The sequence below is a fragment of the Thalassophryne amazonica genome, chromosome 16 (genome assembly GCF_902500255.1).
Source record: "Thalassophryne amazonica chromosome 16, fThaAma1.1, whole genome shotgun sequence".
Classification (NCBI taxonomy): Eukaryota; Metazoa; Chordata; class Actinopteri; order Batrachoidiformes; family Batrachoididae; genus Thalassophryne; species Thalassophryne amazonica.
This window is the reverse complement of record NC_047118.1, coordinates 38,028,889-38,040,706: the sequence shown is the minus strand read 5'-3', so window position 1 is coordinate 38,040,706 and position 11,818 is coordinate 38,028,889. Positions and strand designations below refer to the sequence as shown.

Sequence of the window (11,818 nt, the reverse complement as noted above, 5' to 3'; positions counted from 1 at the left end):
CTGGGCGTTTCCCAGGTAGCCTCTGCACCCGGGAGGGGAGGGGGGGTTTGGGGTGTCTTTTTGTTTTCCCCCCCCAGTTTCCGCCCTCAGGGTTTGACTGTGGTGTCCTCTGGGGGGGAAAGGGCGTTGGGTCCATCTAGCCGTGGACGGCCGGGGCTGGGTCCATTGGTCATGAGGGGAGGCGTCTCCTGGGGTTGACGAGTGGTCCTCTGGGAGGCGCTGGTAGTCCCCGTGGGTGACGTTGGATCCCAGAGGGACCTCGGCCGTGGTTATTACTCCTGGAGCTGGCGGGTGGCCCTCTGGGGGGTGTTGGTCCCTACGTGTCGTTTGGGGGGAGGAGGGGGGGTATTTTGGCATTTTTGTTTGTGAGCTCAAGTTTGGGTTTTTCTTTTCTCCCCTTCCCTGGGTTTGATGGAACGGTCCTCTGGGGGGGGGGGGGGGGGTGTGTTTTAGTATTTTTGTTTGTGAGCTCAAGTTTGGGTTGTTTTTCTTTTCTCCCCTTCCCTAGGGTTTGATGGAACGGTCCTCTGGGGGGGGGGGGGTGTGTTTTAGTATTTTTGTTTGTAGGCTTGGGTTTGGGTTGTTTTTCCTTTCTCCCCTTCCCTGGGGTTTGATGGGACGGTCCCCTGGGGAGGGGGGGGGTGTTTTGGTTGTTTGTGTTTTGTTTTATGACTAATTACACATGTTTGGATAAAGGCTGACCGCACAGGTGTAGGAACTCCTGGCCACACCTGTGCTAAGAGACTGTCAGAAACAAGGGCAAAGATGCAGCCAGTTCAACCAGTCTGTTGGAGGATGAACGCAGACACGGTTTCCAGCCATGGTCCCTGGAGGGGGGTGTTTCTCCTGGGCCAGGTGTGTGTGGTCGCCGGGAGGCTTCCCGTGAGGGTGGGGTACTGTTATATGGCTGGGGGGGCCTGGCTGCCGGTTTGTTTCTGTCTTTTGGTTTTCCTCCCAGGTGGCGTGCGTTTGGGACTGAGTGGCTGTGTTGCTGAGGCTGTCAGGACCTCACCCTGATCACCTGCGACTCGTCAGGACTCACAGCTGTGGTGCATCTGGATGGATTGGAACATGTTGGCATTTAAGACTGGAGTGCACAGTGTGTATTTGCCAGAGACTCGACCTTGTGACCAGACGGGTGAGATCGTCGTCTCGGGAGCCATCTCATCAGCAGCGGATGCTGAGAACGTCCAGGTTTGATGCACAGTCTGTGAAAGAGGAGGGGGTGAGGTCTCACGCTCGTCAGCACACTTCCTGAGACTCGGTTGTTGCGGCCACCTGGGGGTGTGGGCGGGGTCCTTGGGTCCGAAAAAGCTTCTGGTTCCGGACCGTTAGCGCTGCTGGGAGCGCACCACGCCAGGCCGCACCTTTTTGTTATTATCACTGTTATGTATTAAATTCAGTTAGCCTTTGTACCGTGCTCTGCTTATTTCATACTGGGTCCTTCAAACGCTGGTCGGTTCTCCGAGCTGCGTCCGACACATAACAAAGGAGACAAGAAGAAGAGGAGTGTCTCTCCCTTATTTCGCAGGAGTAGGGGAAAACTACAGAGGATCTTCAGACAGCACAAAATCCCAGTTTACTTTAAACCTGTTAACACCTTGAGACAAAAATTAGTTCACCCTAAGGACAGGATCCCTAGTTACAAACAGAGCAATGTAGTGTATTCTATCAGATGTCAGGAAAACTGCGGACCTCAGTCTGCAGTTCATCTCCACCTTAAAGACACTAACCACACGTTTGAGGACAAGGAAATTAAAATCTTAGCCAGAGAGAAGAAATGGTTTGAGAGAGGGGTGAAAGAGGCATTCTATGCGAAACAGTTAAAACCCAGCCTTAACCGGGGAGGGGGTCTGAGACACGCTTTATCCCCTGTTTACAATGGGGTACTCAGATCAAAGCAGTTTCAGTCTTTTGTTCATGGTAATGTCATTCACGCCATCAGGAGAGGTGTCAGTCCCATCGTTAGGAGGGACAGCTCTACCCTGTCATTAGGAGGGTGCTAACTAGAGCACAATAGGTGCTAATTAAAGCAATTGTTTAGTCACTAGCCAATAGCAGTCTGCCTCTCGGTTGGAGGTGTCTGGTTAAGTTTAAAACTCCAGCTTTTGTGGCTTCTGTTTGTTCTTCTCGACAAGGGTCAGACAGAAGTCAGACTACCAGAGCAAGAATTTTAGCTGAGGAAGCGTCTGCGATTTGAAGCGAAACGTCCTCGCGTTAAGCAACCCAGTCCAGTCGAAAATTCAAGCTTCTCTACTATGGAAACTACCTGGACAAGAGAGAGCCTACACAGAAACATCTTTATCAAGATTCTTACTGAACTCACTTATTGGGAGAAAAATACATTTTAGTTGCAAGTTAATTTATTTATTTAAATGTGTTTCATATAAATACAGAATAATTTTAATTATTCATTTAGATGAATAAAAAATGTGAGGATTCTGTTCTGTAACATAAAACATATAGAAAGAAATTGATATATAGTTACAACTTTATTTGTACAGAATCCTAACAACAACTTTTGATGATTTATTTCACAAAACTTTGAATTTATTGGTTAAACCAGTGTCAGCATGTGTAAAGTGGAATACGAGGGCTGTCAATAAAGTATAGGTCCTTTTTATTTTTTTCAAAAACTATATGGATTTCATTCATATGTTTTTACGTCAGACATGCTTGAACCCTCGTGCGCATGCGTGAGTTTTTCCACATCTGTCGGTGACGTCATTCACCTGTGAGCACTCCTTGTGGGAGGAGTCGTCCAGCCCCTCGTCGGAATTCCTTTGTCTGAGAAGTTGCTGAGAGACTGGCGCTTTGTTTGATCAAAATTTTTTCTAAACCTGTGAGGCACATCGAAGTGGACACGGTTCGAAAAATTAAGCTGGTTTTCGGTGAAATTTTTAACGGCTGATGAGAGATTTTGAGGTGATACTGTCGCTTTAAGGACTTCCCACGGAGCGAGACGTCGCACAGCGCTCCCAGGCGCTGTCATCAGCCTGTTTCAAGCTGAAAACCTCCACATTTCAGGCTCTATTGATCCAGGACGTCGTGAGAGAACAGAGAAGTTTCAGAAGAAGTCGGTTTCAGCATTTTATCCGGATATTCCACTGTTAAAGGAGATTTTTTTTTAATGAAAGACGTGCGGACGGGTCCGCGCGTCGGGACGCAGCCGGCGCAGTGCAGCGGCACAGGAAAAACACCTCCGTGTTAATAACCATTTGTAAAATCCAGGCGGCTTTTGATGGCTTTCAGTGGAGTGAGTATCTGAGAAATTGTTTAACAGCTGGGCATGTTCCAACTTGTCCTTAAGGCTTCCAACAGAGGTGTTTTTCCTGTGGCGGAGCGTCGCGACGGCTGCGAGCCGACGCTGCAATTCATCCGCACGTCTTTCATTAAAAAAATCTCCTTTAACAGTGGAATATCCAGATAAAATGCTGAAACCGGCTTCTTCTGAAACTTCTCTGTTCTCTTACGACGTCCTGGATCAATAGAGCCTGAAATGTGAAGGTTTTCAGCTTGAAACAGGCTGACGACAGCGCCTGGGTGCGCTGCGCGACGTCCAGCTCTGTGGGAAGTCCTTAAAGCAACAGTATCACCTCAAAATCTCTCATCAGCCATTAAATTTTCACCAAAAACCATCTTAATTTTTCGAACCGTGTCCACTTCGATGTGCCTCACAGGTTTAGAAAAAATTTTGATCAAACAAAGCGCCAGTCTCTCGGCAACTTCTCAGACAAAGGAATTCCGACGAGGGGCTGGACGACTCCTCCCACAAGGAGTGCTCACAGGCGAATGACGTCACCGACAGGCGTGGAAAAACTCACGCATGCGCACAAGGGTTCAAGGGTGTCTGACGTAAAAACATATGAATGAAATCCATATAGTTTTTGAAAAAAATAAAAAGGACCTATACTTTATTGACAGACCCTGTAGATCCATAACTGCAAAAAATTCATGTGCTTTATAATTTATTGATCATGTAAAAACACAAGACATTTTTAAAAAATGCAAATGCTTTTTGTCCTGTAAACAGTAACACACACATTTGAAATTACATTTTAAGCATAATATTAAAAATGAGTAAGGTGTATGAAATCTTCTGGAGTCAAGTCATGAAGACACTCTAAAAAGAGGTGCTGCAAATGGCAGCAACAATATTTATACAAACCAACACCATGTTAAATATGTAGTACACATAAATACACAAGAGCAACTGGAGATTTCTGACATCTGCCAAGGGCTGACAAGGACTCAAAATAAGATATATGATTCACATTGTGATCCTCTGACACTTTGACACACTGCAGTTTTTGAAATTTTGCCTCCACACGTCACAGAATGATAGTAGTAGGTCTGGTGCATAAAACAAATGAATACACCAAATCAGAGCTTGATGAGCAGATCCATAATATATGAAAAGTTTTAAGTTATGATGTAATTTGGTGATGTCATAATGAAAAAATGTGCAAAGGTTTGATCTTTTAAGGGTGTGAAAAAGCATGCAAATCATCTTGGATCATCTTCAAAATGTACATATAGAAACTTGAAAAAAATGTCTCTTGACAAGTGAAAAAATGAAATCAAGGTCAAAGATCAAGGTCACAGTATGGTCAAAGAAAGGTCAATGACTTTACACATGCTGATGCTGGTTTAACTCAAAGTTTTGTGAAATAAATTATCAAAAGTTGTTTTTGGATTTTTTTGTATGTAACTCCAATTTTTTATGTCAATTTATACATTACTCCAAAATGAATCTGAGTTATTACAGTTTTATGTCCACAGTCAGAGTTGGGTAACCTCGGTTTCAGTGAGTAAAAGTCCCACCGTGTCTTGTTTCTTCCTGTGCACCAAAAACAAGTGATTTCACTGATTAGATCACCTGCCTGCCTGAAGAGTTGAACTAATTTGAGTTGTCTGATTTAGTGAGTGGATGGAACAAATACGTGGTCAGATTTTGATTCACTGAAGCCGGGCTTTCTCACCTCTGTCACAGTGCTGAGGACAGAGTGTTTCTGATGAACTGTCACATCTGGCTGACACCCATTCTGTGTAATAAAGAGTGACTGAACTGGATTTATTTATTTGTTTGTTTGTTAAGTTGTATGCTTCAAATGCTGCATAACAGAATTAAATGGTGTGGGCATTAAAGGTTTCATCACAGATTTACATCTGCTTTGAAAAAACATTCATCTTCTTCACATATATAATGGTGCACTAATGCAAAGAATAACCTGGACTGCAGCCCCAGGGCCTCAACCACAGAGGGAGCCTCTTACAAATTATAATAACTAATAGCTTGATTCTAATGATCGAATTCTCAGAATCATGATTCATATCCTTAATGATTCAAAATCAATTCAAATCATTCAAAAATTGATTTTGTCAAAAATAACATCTCCATTTTGTTTCAGTGACTTGGTTCTGGGCACTGATACCACTGTTGCCTCACAGCAGGTCATCACGTCCTGCCTGAGCCTTTCTGTGTGGCGTTTGCATGTTCTCCCCATGTTTGCGTGGGTTCCCTCTGGGTGCTCCGGCTTCCTTCAGCTTCCACTTCCAAAGACATGCAGGTTCAGTCTAAATTGCTTGTCGGTGTGCGTGCAACTGTGAATGAGTTGTCTGTCTTGTACGTGGCCCTGTGACAGATTGGTGTCCTGTCCAGGGTGTACCTCTGCCTCACTCCCTATAATTGCTGGGATAGGCTCTATAGCAACATTGACTGGCAGCTTGCATCACTCCGTCTGGAACATTTGGCAAAATAAATGGAATTTGTTTGCTTGCTGTTTTCTTCCAAACTAATAGGAACATAAACACCAAGGCCCACTGACTCATATTTGTGTTGAATCACGTCTTTGTATTACAAGACTGCGCTATGTACGAACGTTATTAATATGGCTACGTACAATCAGACCGCTTACAGAGATGTACTGGCCATTGAGAGTACAGGGCTTTTTCCCGGTGGGCTGATCAATAAATGGGCCAATGGCTGCCCGTTTTTTTTTTCATGGTAATGTAACAGACTTCCTGATGCTTTGCTTTTATTTATCATTATGTTGTATGGGGTTTAATTTTGGTATGTTGGTGTTGCCGTAGAACACCAACATACATATATTGATATATCTATCAATATATAGATTGATAGATTATATAGATTGGCTCTTACAATAGATAAACATCACAAATAAAAAAACAACAACAAACATGGTGTTTTAGGGCTTCCCACAGGTGATTTCAGTGAGAGAATACTTCCCTGTAAATGTGACATCACAATGCCCATAAAACTCTTGTGACTTTAAACACTCTGTCTTTGGTCACTCACAGGAATGTGATATTTACCGATAAGAAATAATAGGTGACATTTCCTTGTTTTGGGGAGACACCAAACAGGTGAGGGCAGATTTTTCTCACACCTTCGTCTCGCTGTGGTGACACACCGTCATCAACAGGTTTGGCTTCTCAGTAAAAGTAAAGACTTGACCGGTAAGAAATGTGGGACTGTCACTGTGTTTATCCCATTTTGCTTCGTGTGACGTGACAACAATTCAGGGATGTTTGGTTTAGGCCACACCCCCAACTGTGATATGACCTCAGGAGAATGTAATTTTATCATCTCAGGGTGTTTTTCGAACACGTTTGGTTCAGATATATCTGAAGGAAACACATGAAATAATTTGACTGTCAACCTGCTGCACCTGTGTGTGGATTCTGAGAGAGCAGCCCAAAACAAAAAGTCCCTGGACCACAGCCAGATCTTTAGTCACACAGTGACAGACAAGAGGACACATAAAGGGATACAACCAAAGAAGCAAAAAAAAAAAAAAAAAAGTTTCAGAATATTACTTACTGAACCTAAAACTTGTAGGTGGACTTTGACTGTGGAGACAAACCTGTTGATGACGGTGTGTCACTGCAGTGAGATGATAGCGTGAGAAAAACCTGCCCTGACCTGTTTGGTGGCTCCACATAACAAGGAAATGTTACTTCTTTTTTTTTTTCTTTTGTCTTACTGGCAAATGCCACATTTAGTGAGGGAGCAAAGACGCTGCATGTTTTTTTTTATGGGCATTGTGATGTCACATTTACAGGGAATTATTCTCTGACTGGAAATCACCTGTCAGAAGACCTGAAACTCTACAAGGTTCATTGTTGGTTCTTTGTTTGTTTTTATTTTATTTTTTGTTGTTTTGGATTGGGTGTCATTTGTTTCATTTAATAGTAACCAGTATTCAAATATAAGCCCAAACCTGACCTTTTTGAAGATTTATAACTTTTAAATATTCAGTCATTTCAAGGATATTAAACATGGCTAATTTTTGTTGCACTTCATCTATGAGCTGAAATAGCAAATGTTAATAATAGCAATTATTTAACTTTTTACTGCAGTCAGAGAAAATGTTATAATGAGCAAAACCTCAGTAAAAAGTGCAGTTGCATACTTCTTTTACAGTTTATACAGTGGGGAAAATAAGTATTTGATACACTGTCGATGTTGCAAGTTTTCCCACCTACAAAGAATGGAGAGGTCTGTAATTTTTATCTTAAGTACGCCACAACAGTGAGAGACAGAATCTAAGAAAATCCAGAAAATCACATTGTATGATTTTTAAATAATTAATTTGCCTTTTATTACATGAAATAAGTATTTGATACAATAGACCTTAATACAACAAACAGACCTTAATATTTGGTACAGAATCCTTTGTTTGCAGTTACAGACGTCAGACGTTTCCTGTAGTTCTTGACCAAGTTTGCACACAAAGATTTTCTATTGAGTTCAGGTCTGGAGACTGGCCAGGCCACTCCAGGGCCTTGAAATGCTTCTTGTGGAGCCCCTCCTTAGTTGCCCTGACTGTGTGTTTGGGGTCATTGTCATGCTGGAAGACCCAGCCATGACCCATCTTCAATGGTCTTACTGAGGGAAAGAGGTTGTTTGCCAAAATCTTGCAATACATGACCCCATCCATCCTCTCTTCAATACGATGCAGTCGTCATGTCCCCTTTGCAGAAAAGCACCCCCAAAAATGATGCTTCCACCCCCATGTTTCACAGTTGGGACGTTGTTCTTCGGGTTGTTCTCATCCTCTAAACATGGTAAGTGGAGTTGAAAACAAAAGCTCTACTTTGGTCTCATCTGACCACATGACTTTCTCCCAGGCCTCCTCTGGATCATCCAGATGGTTACTGGTGAACTACAAACAGGCCTGGACATGTGTTGGCTTGAGCAGGGGGACCTTGCTGCCCTGCAGGATTTTAAACCATGACAGCATCATGTGTTACTAATGTAATCTTTGTGACTGTGGTCCCAGCTCTCTTCAGGTCATTGACCAGGTTCTCCTGTGTAGTTCTGAGCTTTCTCAAATCATCCTTATCCCACGAGGTGAGATCTTGGATGGAGCCCCAGACTGAGGAAGATTGACAGTCATCTTGTGTTTCTTCCATTTTCTAATAATTACACCAACAGTTGTTGTCTTCTCACCAAGCTGCTTGCCTGTTGTCCTGTAGTCCATCCCAGCCTTGTGCAGGTCTACAGTTTTGTCCCTGGTGTCCTTAGACAGCTCTTTGGTCTTGGCTATGGTGGACAGGTTGGAGTGTGATTGATTGAGTGTGTGAACAGGTGTCTTTTATACAGGTAACAAGTTCAAACAGGTGCAATTAATACAGGTAAAGAGTGCAGAATAAGAGGGCTTCTTCAAGAACAATTAACAGGTCTGTGTGAGCCAGAATTCTTGCTGGTTGGTAGGTGTTCATATACTTATTTCAACCAATAAAATGCAAATGAATCATTTAAAAATCATACAATGTGATTTTCTGGATTTTTTTTTTTTTTTTTTTATTCTGTCTGTCACAGTTGAAGTGTACCTACATGCTGATTTCTTTTTGATAGGATGTTCTGTATGTTGTGTTAAGATATCTACAACAGTGCACAAAAAAAGAAGAAATATATAATTACATTAAATTTTTTTTTTTTTTTTAACCCTTTCCTTTGTTCACCTGTTTGAAAGTTTGGAAATGTGGAAATTCCCATTACACACCCAGAACAACACACACAGAGATGCAGACAATCAAGAAGGATTCCACTCTGACTGCTGCTCTCTGTCTTCTTCCTTTGTGTTATTTGGTTCTACTCCTGACATTTGGACACCATGGCTCATCGGCTTACACTTCCTCGAGAGAACCGCAATCTGATCAAGGCAGTGGAAAATTCATTTGGCCGCATGGGGAAGCCACTGTCCCAGCCAGATCGGGTTCTGATTGGACAGGGCAGACTGAGTAAACTGAGTCGTCGAGGGCCCAAAACAAAGTCCTTCTTCCTCTTCAATGATGTGTTGGTGTACGGCAGCCTCGTACGTAAGGGCCGCTGGCACAAAAACAGAAGATTATCCCACTAGGTGAGTAATTCTTCTGCTACTCCTCAACACCAGATTCAGTCTGGCTGCACTTCTGCTTTATCCTGCAGCTGCACGTTTCACTGATTTGTTTTTTCATACTGACCATAATTATATATATATATGTGTGTGTGTGTGTATATATGTGCAAATACAGATAATGCACTGAAAAAAGGGGCAAAGGGGAATCTTTCAATGTATAAATATGTAGTTATATGACACAATTCATTTATGTTCCTTTTCTGAACATATGTCAGTCTTGTACAATTCTTGTAATCTAGAGGGATGTGAAATCAACAAGTCTCAGTCATGTTAAGAAAGAAAGAAGTAGTTATGTTTTGTCTGGAAGCTCGGCCTCCTGGGACCACGCTCTATGCGATGGAAAACTTTACCAGTGAAGCAGTTAGACACGTGATGTTAGCCTCCTGATCAACACTGCTGTCCAGTTGGTGGCGATAATTCTCCATATAAGCTGGCTGCCAACTGCCATTAGAAATGAAGAAGAAGTTAGCCACGTTTTCGGTGTCCCTTACCAAAAAGTAGTACATACAAGTATGTTTCAAGTATACTTCCAGTTTACTTTTTATATACTTATCAGTACTATTTTTTAGTAAGGGAAGAAGAATTGTGAATTTGGACAGCTCTTTAGACAACCTGGTCAACAAGTGTTGTCCTTGTGAACGAAAAGGGTCTGTTCTAACAAGTAAGATGTGTTAAAATTGGATTTATAGTCCAGTGTTGTAAAAGAAATGTTTTTCTTCATACCTCATGTTTTTGAAAATTTTATGGTAGTAAATGCTGCAGTTGAGAGATTAGGCTAGATTAATTTATTTATATAACAGAAATCAACATACAGAAATAGCAAAGAAGCTTTATAACTTAATATTGTGAGACCTACTTGAACAGATTAGGTTGAGAACATAAAAAACACTGCATATACTTTATATAAAAACTCATGTTGCTTTAACAGATGATGACTAAATACACTAAACATAAAAAAGTCATGTTGGTTTAACATGGGATAGTTTCATATACATAACATAAAAGAGAAGCTTTAAATCAACATTAAAAAGTCATGTTATTTGAGCAAATAAGAATTCAGTATATTGAGCATGACTAAATCATTTTTAGTGAACATAACTTTAATATGTGCAACAAACATTTTTTTTTTCATGTAAATCGAACAAACTTTTTTCAGTGTGGGGGAGTTATAGACTCTCATCCTACATCACACTGTGGTATCCAGGGATAACTGGCACCAAAGGGCCTCCATAGCACTTACTTTTTCTGTACTGCAGTGTTGAAAATTACACGGTTGGGAGTTAAAATCAGAATATATGTAAAAATGCATATATGTGTAATTGTACTTGTAGACAGTTGATTCAAAATGGACATGAGCAATTCTGAAAAACTTCTCCAACTCTTTGTCAGTTTTAACACAATAGTGTTAAAATAGCACTTTAAGAGTTGATATGAACCCCGAAATATTTGAATGAGATTTTAACACTCTAGTCATTACTTTGTACCAGTTATAAATAGAAATGCTTTTTAATTGTGATCACTTCGGAGTGTGACACAGTCTTCTTCATCATTTCAGAGGATGTCCAGCTGGAGGACTTGGAGGACAGTTTCAACATGAAGAACCAGTGGCTCATTCGCACACCAAGGAAATCCTTCTTCGTGGGAGCTCCTACATGCCAGGAGAAGCAGGAGTGGATGCAACATATTGAAAGTTGCCAGTCCAAATTGTTGCAGACCAGCAACCGTCAACCTAGATCCACCTTTGCTGTTACTTGGGTCCCAGACCAGGCATCTTCCATCTGCATGCACTGCAGCAGCACGTTCACTGTGACCCATCTTCGACACCACTGCAGAAACTGTGGCTTTGTGGTGTGTAATTCCTGCTCCAAGCACAGAGCGTTGTTGAGACACATTGACCCCAAAAAACATCAGAGGATCTGCAGGATCTGCCACTTCACACTCTCCAACGATACTCCAGAGTTAGCTCGTGTGAGAGGAGACAGTGCAGAGAAGAGCAGCTCAGAAGAAGATGAAGCTGCCATATCTAGTGATGAAGACCAGGTAGAGGAGTCCATGGAGGACCAGGCTCCCACCAGGTGGCTGCACTGATGGACTCCAGAACTTCTGAATGAAACCAGATTGTGACAATCACATCTAAAGTGCCACAATCATCTTATAAACTTTTCATTGTTGTATAACAATGAAAAGGCAGCATTCTGCAGATTATAACTGTTGTAGATAATTACAAAGTGTTTTTGAAGTTAAGAATGTGTATGTTAAGTATTCTTGGAATTATATATTTTTGTTCATATAAATGTGATTTAAAATGTGTCTGTTGTTGTTTACCTAACAAAACATATTTATGCTTTGTACATATGTCTTGTATTTTTAAGTGATCAATAAATTACAAA

The 11,818-nt window shown here is 41.6% G+C and overlaps 1 pseudogene; it reads left to right on the top strand.

Annotated features, from left to right (window-relative positions):
- The first annotated feature begins 9,116 nt into the window (after positions 1 to 9,116).
- Positions 9,117 to 11,601, top strand: LOC117528438 (annotated as a pseudogene).
- The last annotated feature ends 217 nt before the right edge of the window (positions 11,602 to 11,818 follow it).